The 14,924-nt window shown below is 43.3% G+C and overlaps 1 long non-coding RNA gene across 2 annotated transcripts in view; it reads right to left on the bottom strand.

Moving 5' to 3' along the window:
* LOC146189737 (uncharacterized) overlaps positions 1-14,924 on the bottom strand; it is a 190,410-nt gene that overhangs the window by 138,379 nt on the left and 37,107 nt on the right. For both annotated transcript variants that reach the window (XR_014707683.1, XR_014707684.1), the window contains exon 2: positions 13,015-13,103. This is a non-coding gene — a long non-coding RNA (uncharacterized LOC146189737). The remainder of the gene's footprint in view (positions 1-13,014; positions 13,104-14,924) is intronic.

Below are 14,924 nucleotides of genomic sequence, written 5' to 3'. Positions count from 1 at the left end.
GATTCTGTGGCAGTGATGTGTTAGTAAGTATTGTCTATTGGCGCTGCCAGTAGAGAATAAGGTCAACAACAGTCAGAACTTAGCTCTATTGCTACATTCTCCAAGGTCATTCATTCGCGCAAGCTAAGCACAGGGCATGCGCCAGTTGCATCTGTGCCATTGTCTGCGTCTTGTTACAACTGCGCTGCTTCCTCGTTCCTTCGGCTCGCCCCAACCGAACCGCGAGTGACGTGAGCCTCGCAATCACATTACCGCCAACTACGCCGTGCACCCCTCCTCCGTCTCGCCGCTGGTTTAAACCAGTGCTCTCGCCGTCACATCACAACCGCTTAAAATAGCTTAACAGCGGCTCGTTTCTTCAGTCCAGCCATGCATGACGTGAGGCATGACCCCTCTATCTCTATTCTTTGTCGCGAGCGTCAGGCTGAATCGGACAGTCGTGCTGATGTAGCCCAGCGCGAGACGTACAAAAATGCGCTTGTAGACTGGGTTCAGCCGGGCAGAACGCCGCCATTGTTTAACGATACATGTTCATCCTTATAGACCATGACAGGTTACCTGTAAAAATAAAGTTTTGGTTAGAAGCCCGACACTTCGGCGGCGAAAGCACGTTTGTGCTAGGTGGCTAAGGCGGGTCTATATATACCAACGCAGTTCGTGGCAACTGGGCCAAAATATACTGTTGTCCTTCAAACGAGCATACCTCTGACCAATATAAACTACACCAAACTAGTGTTTTCAGATTTTGCACTAGGTTTAGGCACGTTAAACGTCTGCGATGTTTAATTTCTGCAGAATAAGGCAATAGGACAATGAGACAGAAAAATATTAAAACATGTTCTCAATTGCATTCATTTTCCCAGATCAATGCGATCATAAATATATTAAAAGTAATAAAAATAAAAAATAAGGCAGGCATCTTTAAGGCTCAAACTTCGACTTCTCAGCGCATGTCTTATTACTAACATCGACATCGAACCAAATTTATCCATCGAAAGTACGTTGAAGTTCAAGAACCACTATTTGTTTTTGCAGGACATGATCACCACCGCGCCGCTGAGTGACCTGTATGAGCAACTTGTTTTCCGCCATCTTTTGGCAGGAAACTTCGACCACGTAATTTCGTTATTGCTGCATAAAAGGCCTCAATAGGTTTCTAAAATATTTAACAACAGAGATTTAAGAGGACGATTCCTTAGGCATAAGGGTATTCCCTCAAAGTGTAATATCCAATATGGGACAAAAGCTTGGACTCAGGAGGATATACCGTCACAAAAACAAAACCTGTGAAAGAAGCGATAGAAGCTGCAATCTCATAAAACATACGTGCTATAAAAATTAGGACGACATTTAGGCTCCGCTGCAAGATTTTAACTTCAGTTCAGTCGTTCAGTCGTGTCCGACTCTTCGTGACCCTATAGACCATGTCACGCCAGGCTTTCCGGTCTCTCACTATCTTCCTACCATCACATAACTTCATCTGCAGTGCTTCGAGGATGCCATCTAACCATCGCGTTCGCTGCATACTCCTTGTCCGGCGACCCTCAACCTTTCCCAACATCAAATCTTTCTCCAGCGACTCCTCTCTTCTCATCAGATGACCAAAGTAGCTGAGCTTTAACTCTAGAATTTGACCCTCCAATGAGCAGTCAGGGTTTATGGTCGACAATATCAACTGATTTGATCTTCTGGCAGTCCAAGGAACTCTCAAGAGTCTTCGCCAGCACCACAATTCAAACGCGTCAATTCTTCGGCGGTCAGCCTTTTTCACAGTTCAACTCTAGCATCCATACATCACAATTGGAAAGACCATAGCACGAGTTATACGGATCTTGGTTGGCAGACTAATGTCTCTGCTCTTTACTAGGCGGTCAAGGCTAACCATTGCTCTCTTTCCGAGAAGCAGGCGTCTCCTAATTTCATGGCTGCAGTCTCCTTCCGAGGTAATCTTGGAGCCCAAGAAGAGAAAATCTATCACAGCTTCCACTTCTTGTCCATTGAAGCTCCAGGACTTGATAGGGCAACACACCATGATCTTTGTCTTTTTAATGTTCAGTTTAAGCCCAAACTTCTCACTCTCTTCTTGTACGCGCATCAGGAGACTCTTGAGTTCCACTTCACTTTCTGCCATTAAAGTGGTATCATCCGCATATCTAAGGTTGTTGATACGTTTTCCAGCAATCTTCACTCCAGCTGAAGACTTGTCCAGACCGGCCTTCCTCATGATGCACTCCGCATATAGGTTAAATAGGCAGGGCGATAGTATGCAGCCTTGCCTCACTCCTTTCTCAATCGGAAACCAATCAGTAAGACCATGCCCAGTTCTGACTGTGGCCTCTTGTCCTTCATACAGGTTCCTGAGGAGACAGATGAGGTGAATTGGAACTCCCATCTCTTGGAGAGCTTGCCACAATCTGCTGTGATCTACGCAGTCAAACGCTTTCGCATAATCAATAAAGCAGAAGTAGATGGGTTTCTGGAACTCTCTTGCTTTTTTCATGATCCAGCGAAGGTTGGCAATTTGGTCTCTAGTTCCTCTGCCCTTGCGAAACCCAGCTTGCACTTCCGGAAGCTTCCGATCCACATACTGCTGCAGCCTTCCTTGGGGGATTTTCAACATCACCTTGCTAGCATGCGAAATAAGCGCGATCGTGCGGTAGTTGGAACAGTCTTTGGCACTGCCTTTCTTTGAAATGGGGATGTAAACTGACCTCCTCCAATCCTGTGGCCACTGCAGGGTTGTCCAAATCTTCTGTCATAATGTATGCAGAATGTTAACAGCGTCATTGTTGAGGTTTTGAAGCAACTCAGCTGGAATGCCATCAATTCCGCTAGCTTTGTTCTTAGCAAGGCTGGCTAAGGCCCATTCAACTTCACACTTCAGGATGCCCGGCTCGAGATCAGTAATCACAACCATCTTATGTTGGGTTTGCACATTCGGATCCTTCTTGTACAGTTCTTCTGTGTATTCCTGCCACCTCTTCTTTATCTCTGAGGCTTCAGTGAGGTCCTTGCCTCGTTTGTCCTTTATCACGCCCAGCTTAGCACAGAAGCTTCCTTTGATGTCTTTGATTGTCTTATACAGAGCTCTTGTGTGCCTTAATTGGCTGTTGTCCTCAACTGCTTGGCACGGTATGTTCAGGAAGGCATTCTTATCTCTCCTTGCTATTTTCGGAAAATCCGCATTGAGAACCTTGTATCTTTCTCTTTCCCCCATAACTTTTGCCATCCTCCTTTCCTTAGCTATTTGCAAAGCCTTTTCAGATAACCAGTTTGCTTTCTTGCATTTCTTTTGCTTTGGAACTACCTTAGTAGCAACTTCTTGTATTATATCACGAACATCAGTCCACATCTCTTCGGGCTCTCTGTCTTCTAGCTTTAATTCTTGAAATCGATTCCTCACTTCCACAGCATATTCTAATGGAACTTTATCCAGATCATACCTGAAAGGCCTTCTAGTTTTCTGCGTTTTCCTCAATCGAAGCTTAATTTTGGCAACAAGAAGCTGATGATCGGTGCCACAATCGGCCCCAGGCCTTGTTTTTACTGCTTGTATAGCGCTTCTCCATCTCTGCCGGCAAATAATATAATCGATCTGATTCCTTTACAGACCGTCCGGTGAAGTCCATGTGTACAGGCGCCTCTTGTGCTGTTGAAAATGAGTATTCTGTATGGTCAGGTTGTTTTCTTGACAAAACTCTACTAGCCTCTGCCCAGCTTTATTTGGCTCGCCAAGACCGAACTTGCCTATAATTCCGGATATTTCTTCACTCCCGACCTTAGCATTCCAGTATCCTATGAGAAAAAAGACGTCTGATGATGGGGTGCGGTCTAAAAGGAATTGTAGGTCCGCATAAAATCTCTCAACGTCAGCTTCTTCAGCAGTAGTGGTCGGTGCATAGACTTGGATAACTGTTATGTTGAAAGGGTGACCTTGGATCCGAAGTGAAATCATTCGGTCGTTTTTGGGGTTGTACCCTAGCACTGCTTTGCCCATTCTTCTGTTTACTATGAGAGCGACCGCATTCCTTCTCTTGGATTCGTGCCCACAATAAAAGACATAATGGTCGCCGGAGTTAAATTCCCCCATTCCGGTCCACTTGAGCTCGCTGATACCCAAGATATCGATGTTCAATCTGTCCATTTCTCGCTTGACGACATCCAGTTTACCTTGCGTCATAGATCTTACATTCCATGTTGCTATGTTATATATCTCCTTGCAACAACGGACTTTCCGGTCGCTTCCCGACACATCCACAACTGAGCGTTCTTTTGGCTTTAGCCCAGACGCTTCATTCGTCCTGGAGCTACTAGGAATCGCCCTTTTTTCATCCCCATTAACATGTGGGACGCCTTCCAACCTGGGGGGCTCATCTTCCGGCGCCATATCTTTAATGGTATTGTGACTGGCCATAGGTTTTTCTTGGCAGGAAATACTGGAGTGGGTTGCCATTACCTTCTCCAGTGAATCACATTTTGTCAGAACTCTCTGTCGTGACCTGTTTATCTTCGGTGGCCCTACACAGCAGAGCTCACGACTTCATCGAGTTTCGCAAGCCCCTCCGCCACGACAAGGCAGTGATCCATGAAGATTTTAAATCGGTGTTTAAATTGCACGGACCATGTTTCTCAATCTTGAAGCGAAACCTTCCCTACTCTAGGGAGATTCGCGCTTCGCGTGTCTGATAATTTGACCTTCAAGTGAGCTGGACAAGCACTGAGTCTTTCCTTTCTAATAAACCAATTTACAATTGCAGCGAAAGCTTCACTGCGCTAGTAATAGCCGGTCTTCGCGGGGCATTAATTTGAGCTTCAAGTGACTTGGACCTTATTAAATGCGGGTGCTCACGATTCTGCGGTGTCCCCATATAATGACACTACACCTTTTATCCCTAGAAAGTAACTTAAACGGAGAGCCAGCCCAGTGATGGTACGATGTAAACGTACATTAAACATCCCCATGTGACCGAAATAACTCCCTAGCGCTCCACTACGAGACCTCTTTCACTCCCATTTTCACTTCCACGTTCCTCTCTTCCCTCAGGTCTCACTGGTACCGCGCTTTTTCGTTCTCATCAACCAATTTAAAATTTACAAGAAAAGTAATAAAACATGACAGAAAGAGAAAGATAGAACTTTATTAGTCACTTGGCGGTTGCGAGTGTGGGCGGATGTTGACCTGGTTAGGTGTAGGTGTCCACCATTCCGTCCACCAAAACGTACACGGCTCTGTCCTTTTTCCAAAACTTAACTTAAATTAGTAGATAGGAATTTTACTCAAATAAAGAAATAAGCGGAAGTAAAAAGAGTAAAAGACGTTTGCCAGCCCCGGTATCTGATATCTAATAGTCAGAAGCACCTGAACTAGGTCGACGGAAGTAAAAGAATAGCAAGAAAGAGAAAGAGGAAATCTAAGTGGTGAGCGGCAGGAAGAAAGGTTAGGGTAGTAGAAAATAAAAGCTATGTACACTATGTGACACGGGAGTAGTAGGACGCTCCAGGCCCGTCCGTACATTGTTTTAGTTCAATGAAGCACTTAGCACAGCAGGCGGGCCACCTCAATAAATGCTGCGACGGCATCAGCCTGCTATACTTATCGTGATGGTCTTGTTGGTCTGGCCCCTCGATCGGAAAGCGGCGCATGCAACCGAAAAATGCACCTCGGAGAGGAGGACCCGACAGGAGAGGGAGAGAGCGCGGCAGAAAAATAGTCTTCAGGGACCGTAGAAAGACTGGTCGCGGTAAACGCTGCCGCGCGTTGACAGTGGCACTGACAGCCGATGGGGGGCGATGGGCTTTATCGTCCGAGATAGCGCACGTAGAGTGTTCTGTCATTGGGTGCAATACTTGGCGAGATGGAACAGACGGGACATCAAGGCCACATGTTCGAAGTATTTACACAGGCTCACATGTGTTCGCTCGTGGACGCGCGCAATGCCTGGTGGCTACGGGAGCACATCGACGTTGTCCGGGATTACACCCTATACGCTCTGTACGCCGCAAGCAACTTACGGCGTGGTTCGGCTAGCGCGGCTCAGTCCATTAGAATCTGCATAAAAATTGTGAAACACTGCAGATTGTAAAGACGGTGTTATAAAGGCTATCATCGCAACACAGATTTTTCCCTGTATCGCATAGTACAGGCCATGCTTAAACCCTCATAATTTTTCTGCACCTTTTAACTTTCTTTTGGTTTTTAGTCTATTCACCAGTAATTTGCTTCACCAAGTGCTGCCTTTTATTTCGGAGCGTTTTGCCACCGTTAAACCCCTTTTTCCTATTTTTTATTGTCTGAACTCTTTTAAATACGTGATTGACAAACACACAGTCTAAGTTTTCTTAATTTACATCAACAAGCACAGGATTCTCAGTATCAGTACTCTGGCTCCGTTGAGCTCCTTTTTATCTAATTCATTTTCATACATTTATATTAAATAATTGATCAATGACATGCTCTAAATTTTTTAACTTATCATCAAACATTGGCATTTTGCTTCTTTAAACGACACTTCAAATTTTCATTTTTTTTTTCAATAGATTCAATTTTTGTAATTAATGAATGCACACTCCAAAATTTGTTTATTAGAATCATTAGGAATTGGCTTCTCATTCTGATCATTTTGACCAACTTGAACCTCTTATTTTCATTTATATTCGTTAAACAATTTATCAATTACACAGTTATATATTTTTAATCTCCATCATCAAGCATTGGCTTTTCATTCTGAGAAAATTGACACCTTTGAAGCTTCCTTTTCCAAATTTTCATTTCTTCAGTTATGTCAGCTCATTGATTCATATATTAAATGCTCTAAATTTTATTAAATAGCTTCACCATAAAGCTTTTACTTTTCATTCTAAGCATTTTGAAGCCATTGAACCCGCTTTGTAAATTTTTTCATTTATATAATTCAATAATTATGAATCAATTACAATGATATCATTAACTTGTCATCACCTATCACTCACCGTCAGTCACTACCACAAATTACCATGATACAATTTCTTACGCAGCCGCGATCATTATTTCCTGTACGCCATGCTCACAACTAAAACTACTGGTACTACTACTACGCCGACGGCTATTCGGCTGAACGAGTTGTATAAGCTGTCGCTTAAAATAGGCCACTGAATAGAGAAGAGCACAGCTTAGGATGCTATGTTCTATTTTAGTACAAATAAAAAGCATTACTTTGCAGATCTTTGGCTCGCAACAGGTAGGGTGCAATACGGGTTACCACGCTTGCCATATTTAATGTCTACAGTGCGTAAAAAACGTGAACGCGAAATATTCATCTTTGAGTAATAGCGTATGGTGTACAAATATTTCCTGTCCAAATGTATATACAGTGCAGATAATAAAGAATGCACCACGCCGCGCGGTACATTCTCATGAGTTCATTATGATGTTGCTTATTTTGTTAGGGCAATTTAAACCTGTCACACTGGAGAGAAATTATAGGACCACATACTGTTGATCGCACTAGATTAATATTTGTACTGGACCAACTGCAGGTCTTAATTAGTTGCAGATATTTATTTAACTCTGACACTGTGTTAACTTTTAAGCCATAGCTTAAGTAAATCATAGATGAATAGCTTGTATCAAGAACGAGGGCGCTAATATAAAAGACACTCCTAGTTAATAATCATTAATAGTTTATTGTGAATAACACTTGAACCTTTGACTACTACCTCAAGTCATATATCATTGAAAAGGTATCGACGAGAAGAATGCAAAATAAAACGCTAAACCACGCAATGACAATGTAAAACCGAGCGTTAATCTAGTCTCACACGATTTAAACATATGCCACAAAAGTGAAACAATAGCAGTTAATGCTACGCATTAGAAGACTTCTGGGCCCCTAGTAATTTTATTAATTGTTTTTCAATACTAATATCTTCAAGACGTTTTAGATTTTCTTCTTTATCTAGAGAAGCTTTGTTGGTTCTCTGTCACATGGACAAAAAATTCCATCCTTTTATTAAAATTTTCGACTTTTTTTATTTTCACAGCTACATTTGTCATTGTGGACGCATGTGATATGGGTTGCGAGGACGATAAATGCGTAGGAGTGAGTACGAGTGATTGGAATCCACTCAGAGTGTTCCGCTACAAGCTCAACAAGGAGAAGACGGAGTGCGTACGGTTTGAGACAACGTTCTGCTCTCCACCGCCTAATCTATACAGGACCTATGAAAAGTGCAAAAAATGCTGTTTGTAAAAGAACTAATCATACATGTGCTTGATGCACATGCACTTTATATGCTTTAAGTCGTTGGGCGACATGCCTGCGATAATTACGCTCATATCCATGACCTGACCTGAAGCTACGGCTTCCACCTGGCCTACCCCGACGTGAAGAAACTTTGCTGTGCCGCCTGTGGGTTGGTGTAGCATTCACGAACTCTTATTCTTTTGCGATATGCATTGCAAATAGCCCTGCATGTACAAACTGCGGGTTCGACAAGACTAAAGGCCACATTCTTTGTGAGTGCCCCATGTACAGTGAGAAAAGACAGTATCTATGCCGTGCGCTGGAGTGTCTAGATGGGCGTCCATTGACTGAAATTAAGATTTTAAGTCACTGGCCACGGCGATCGTCTGCGTTGAAGGCCTCCCAGCCACTGCTCCACTTTATGAAAAGCACAGGCCGTGATGTGATGTGATATGTCTGTTTTGTGACTGTACTAACTTCACCCATCCATCTCTTACAACTTTCATATCGACTCACCTCTTTCTCCCAGTGCAGGGTTTCTTTTCTTTTCCGGTTTCTTTTACGGGTTAACCTCCCTGCCTTTCCTTCTCAATTCTTCCTCCTCCTCCTCCTATCCATGACCGTGTGAATAAAATGTTCTTCGTAAACTGGCAATGTACTGCTTTAATATCTGAAGGTCAATGTGATGTACAGTCGTGAGCAAACGTGGTATACAACACTCAGTCGGTGGCGGTGCTTGAGAAAACTGCATCCCAACTTTATCTAGCACCAGCTATCTGAGATCGAGACAGTAGTGGTGGTGCCCCAATTTGTCAACGTACATTTGTCGATGCCGCTGTCTCTTACGCTGTAGCTAGAATACATTTTTGTGCAATTTTCCCGAGCACTGTCAATGGCTAAGTGTTGTATACCACTTTTGCTCACGACTGTGCACTACACTGAGTGAATAACGCAGCCTGAGCTATTACAGCACTGGCCTTGTCAAGTAATCACCGATAAAACGGAGAAATTATGTTTCACAATGACACAACATACAGAATATGCCAGTACTCTCTCTTTCACTCGACACTATATTGTCCACGTTGGAAACGTTTACTGCACGGAATAAATTACGTCCATATTCCTTTATACACTTGGTATAAGATAATTTCGGATTATAGTGACAGCATCAGTAAAAGGCCAGCATTGTAGTCGAAGCAAGTTACTGTATCATGAATATTTTATAGTATTACTAGATTGCTACACTTTCAGCCATTTCAGCACACCGGGTTGCATCAAGTGGTCTTCCGATCTTGAATGGCGAAAGCGTTGTACAAATTTGGTCGCCGGCCTTGTACCTGACGTGCAGATGATGGGATTACCAGCAGGTCGTTTTTGTAGCACATTGCCCCTGGATGCGGATACGGCCGAGTTCGCGCACCTGCTAGGTGAACCGACGAAGATGAAATTACATGAACTGAGTCGCTCGGGTCCAGTATCTCAAATCAGGGAATTTCACGCCAAATATTCCGCATGCCTACTAACCATATTTACATGCATAATAAGTGACCGGGAGTACATGGCACGAAGATTTAAGACCATAAAAAAGTTTAAAAGGTGAAGTTCAGTAACCTTAAGCCCTTTCTTAAAGGATGTCACGTGATAGCGATCAACTAATGCCTTTACATGCATAATAAGTTACCGGGGGTACAACATGACAGAGGGATATAAGACCATAGAAAAGTTTTAAAGGTGAACTAAGGTAACCTTAAGCCCTTTCTTAAAGGATGTCACGTGACGGCGATATCGCCTTATGCGTGCGGCGGCGGTTACCTTTGAGAATCATCCCTCATGTATAGGTCCTTTGGTACGTATCAGATGCATATGACATTTTGATACTGGTCCCTGGCACTCATATACTCATAATATCCAACTCTTGATTTTGTTTAATATGTTCTACCACAAACGCTAATTAGCATATAGTTGTTACGTATCAAATTATCTGAAACACTACCCGAGTACGCTGAGACTCCTTTGGGATAGTCGTTTTACCACCGTTCACGAAACTTGCTAGCGGAGCAGATCTCTTCTTAGTAGGAAGCGTTGGAAGTACCGTGTTCCACACGAATTCGGTGAGCTCTTCTGTGCGACTACACTGCGTTTAGACGCGAAGTTCAGCTTCAAGCCAACTCCAGTGCCTGCCGAGATAGTCGTCATGACCAGGTCGATTGCCCAGCTCCGTTTAATTCAGTCGCTCAGTCGTGTCCGACTCTTCGTGACCCTATGGACCATGTCACGCCACGCTTTCCGGTCTCCCACTATCTTCCTAACATCACATAACTTCATCTGCAGCGCCATCGAGGATGCTATCTAACCATCGCGTTCGCTGCCTACCCCTTCTCCGGCGACCCTCAACCTTTCCCAACATCAAATCTTTCTCCAGCGACTCCTCTCTTCTCATCAGATGACCAAAATAGCTGAGCTTTAACTTTAGAAGTTGACCCTCCAATGAGCAGTCAGGGTTTATGGTCGACAATATCAACTGATTTGATCTTCTGGCAGTCCAAGGAACTCTCAAAAGTCTCCGCCAGCCCAACAATTCAAACGCGTCAATTCTTCGGCGGTCAGCCTTCTTCACAGTCCAACTCAAGCATCCATACATCACAACTGGAAAGACCATAGCACGAGTTATACGGATCTTGGTTGGCAGACTAATATCTCTGCTCTTTACTAGGCGGTCAAAGCTAACCATGGCCCTCTTTCCCAGAAGCAGGCGTCTCCTAATTTCATGGCTGCAGTCTCCTTCCGGGGTAATCTTGGAGCCCAAGAAGAGAAAATCTGTTACAGCTTCCACTTCTTGTCCCTTGATGCTCCAGGACTTGATAGGGCAAGACGCCATGATCTTTGTCTTTTTATTGTTCAGTTTAAGCCCAAACTTCTCACTATCTTCTTGTACGCGCATCGGTGAGCTCTTCTGTGCAACTACTCTGTGTTTAGACCCGAAGTTCTGCTTCAAGCCGTCTCCAGTGCCTGTCGAGAAAGTCGTCATGACCAGGTCGATTGCCCAGCTCACCTCACAGGAATACAGGTCTCGCTGCGTCTTTGAATGCATAGATGCTTTGGGCGAACCTCAGGAGACAGAAAAAGACTCGAGAAAGTAGAGACCGTAGAAAAATGCCTACTGCAGATATGGACAGTTTCTCACCATCGTACCGAAAACCACGTATGACACAAAAACAATCGCAACTATTCATAACTTCAAGGAAGTGAGTGTTCAGGCTACAGAGGTTAAAGAACGAGCCTTTCAAATCCTTCTTGACATGAACCTGCAATGGTTACAAGCGTAGGCGAATACAGCCAAACTCAATCTACTACAAGTAAAATGCACAAGACTGATGTTCCGTTTCGAGCTGCTGTGTCGGAACGAGGCACTTGGCCGAATAACGTGTAAATGTTTTTACACAAATATCTTTACAAGCTAGTACACGTGTACCCATTCGACGTTCCTAATCCGGATTCAATAGTCACCTTTCTGAGACCACAACCCATACACAGTGTACTCCTTATGCATAAATATAGAAGACATGTACTACTACTTACCACATTACCTGATGTTGTTGTAGTTGAAGTCGTGCGTTACGGAAGAAAATGATGAAATGAACTGTGTGAACGTATCAGATGTTCCATTAGCACCGTTTCGGGAACTCTTTAGAGCGTATCTCGGTTCCACACTTGTGGAGTGGGGAGAGAAGGCTTATCTACAGAATTTACACATGAATTGGCTCGCCCGTAGCACCTGTTTTTATTTATTTAAGAAAAGTTGGTCGGAAATGTTACAGAAAGGCATCTTTCGGCGTGATGATGCTTTTGGTTTAAAACTTGAAGATGGGCTACGTGGTGCACTGCAAATTGGTGAGAGGTAATATCCACAGGAAGACACACACAACCGAAAGTTGAGAATAACGACACAACCAAGTCCTGTCTCACTCTTTCTTGCTTGTGTGTGTCTTCCTGTACGCTGTTATCATTCATCGCTTTTTTGTTTTTGTTGATAGAACAGGGTTTAATGACAACATGGTGATGATGTTCACCATGAATTTCTATCAAACATTTAACATTGTGGCTTAATTTCACTCTCGAGGTTCCAAAAGAAAACTAGTTACAGTTCTGGACCTCAAGTTAGGCTTCAGTCCCACGCATGTTTACTGTGAGTAGTGGCCTGGATCGAAAAAGTCACTCCTCGACTATAGCTCTGAAACTTCTAAGCTAATGAAGAGCGGAATAGCAGTTTCCTGCCTCAGTTCCAGCCTTGCTAAATCTTGCCTACATGTTTTCCAAATAGCTTAATTCAACACCCAAGATTGATAAAAACCGGCTACCCTAACAATGTCATTGCGCACTCGTGCTCGAAATTAAGAAAATTGGTTTAAGGTCTTTTATCTCCTGCAAAAGCTATGGGTAAAGAGCATGCTGTCATTTCGTATATACACCGCTTATCAGATCAGCTACGTTGAAAAATGATATGATGTAAGAGTAGCTGTTACCGCACTGTCAAAATTAAGTAAACTTTGTCCACTCGGACAAAGAAAGGCGGAGAAGGTTTGCTCCATCTCCCCTTCCTGCAAAGTGAGGCAAAAAAAAAAAAGTTTGTATGTTGTGAAACTGGTGTGGTTTACAAAATTCATTTTCATCGTGAACTGGAGTACGTAGGATTAACTGGGTTTTGTTTGAATATTCACCTCAAAGAGCACGATAAGAACAAATCTTCAGGAGCTAGTGAATGAATATCTTAGAGAATTTAACAATTACGTACCGACTTGTCTTTGACGCCACACAGGTGTTATATCGACATCCACAGCCGTTCCCTGGATACTGCTGCAACGCAAGTGCCGGGTGGCGTCGCTAAAAAATAAAACACAACAAAATGGCAGTCAATAAAGCTGTATGTATCTTTTTAGTGTACATTGCAGTACATAAACTAAAATGCATATGAAATAAAATAGTTTGTTGGAATAAAATTGCTTGCAGTAATCCTCTGATCATGCCAGCTGCGTCCGTCGCGCAATCGTTATCGTTGAATCAAAACGAATAAGAGCGCATTTAAAGACCGCACTACCCATCGCTTCTGTGGCGCAATGAATTCCTTTAGAGCCATCAAAGGTTTTCATTGCGCCACGAAAGCGATTGGTAGAACGACGAAGCCAGCCCCTGGCAGGCTTATTATATCAATATCTTGTGTGTGTTTGTGTTGTCTTGCAAAAGTCAGGCAATAAAGGACAAAAAAGCTCCTGTGGCGCAATCAACACCACGTACCAGATTGTAAAACATGTGTTTGATTCGTGTAGGCGCAACGTTTTTTTTTTTTAATTCACAACATTCAAATACACTACGATATTATTTCCTGGGGTGTGTTCCCCTTTGGGTTGCATAATACCATGTTTCTTGTTCTTAGCAGCAAAACCAGCCGCGAACGCAGCCAGGATGTGAAAGTATCACAATGGTTACACTACACAATTAACTTCACCGTAATCAATTCCTGTCTTCAGTGAGTGTATGTTTCTCTTAAGTGGCGTTCAGAGACAGCTCTCAGCAACAATCGCCTTTTAACATGCTTTAAACTCTTTTTTATGGATTTACACCGCGGCGATTTTTCAAGTTAGCTTATTCAACGTCGAAAAAAAGGCGGCGAGACGACACCACGTACAGCACTAAATATGGCCCTCACAACTTTGTTGTAAATGAACTTGGATGTACACATAAATTTTGTAGTAGCTCATGCAGCATTCATGATACATGCATCAAGGAAGACAAAACACATTTGCCCCTTCTGCCTCTCTGAACCCTTATCAAGGCATTGAAATTAATTTGTAGCTTGGCGCTGCCCCTATATCACTGGTGCCCACTTCTTCAGCAAGTAAAAGTGTCGCAGTCACCTCGCCTCGGACCGCCACATTTCTTTGAGAATATATCATTCAAACACATTACCTTTTGATGGCAACCTTCTGATATAAACATGACACTCCGAGGGGAGACAACTATCGCCACATTTATTTGCTGTTAGAGAGCCCGAGCAATGAAATGGCAGCAAGCTGTCACAGAACTCCTAGACAATGCTTAGCTTTCTGAGCTGTGCAGAAATAGCAGTGGCACTTTGTCTTCCTCGACGTGTCTGCGATGACTGCCGCTGAGGTCGCTACAATCTAAATGGTGAAGAAATTACAGTGAAGCACTTCAATATGCAGGCTGCTCACCTAGACCTCCTAGATCTTCAAGGAACCCAACTTTATAGGAAACAGCAGTGGTATCAGTTGACAATAAGCGAGATCCTTTTTGTTAGTTATGTAGTTGTGCTTGAAGCGGCCAAGACGCGATGGACAGTGACATATGGCATAAAGTGGGACAATGCATCCCTTCTTCCAGACATCTGTATTAAGCGTGGCTGCAGAGATTCCAGAAAAAAAAATGGGCAGCACTAGCAGTGAGCACAGCCATGCTAACAGTTCAGTAGATGTAAAAACCTACAATGGCTAGAGCAGTGGCTTAACCTTGAAAACATATGAGCGAGATTATAAAGTACAAGTATCCATTGCCCAATGGAGTGTCGTATGATGCCCAACTGGACCAGCCATACAGTACTGAGTCCTGCGCACATCCTCTCAAAATAAATATTAGCTATAGCTTTTCAGTATATCTTACGGTATTTAACATCTCAAAGCGACTCAG

This window comes from Amblyomma maculatum, chromosome 5 (genome assembly GCF_055883805.1).
Source record: "Amblyomma maculatum isolate TAMU_Amacu chromosome 5, ASM5588380v1, whole genome shotgun sequence".
Taxonomy (NCBI): Eukaryota; Metazoa; Arthropoda; class Arachnida; order Ixodida; family Ixodidae; genus Amblyomma; species Amblyomma maculatum.
The sequence above is the reverse complement of the archived record's forward strand: the minus strand, read 5'-3'. Positions and strand labels throughout refer to the sequence as shown.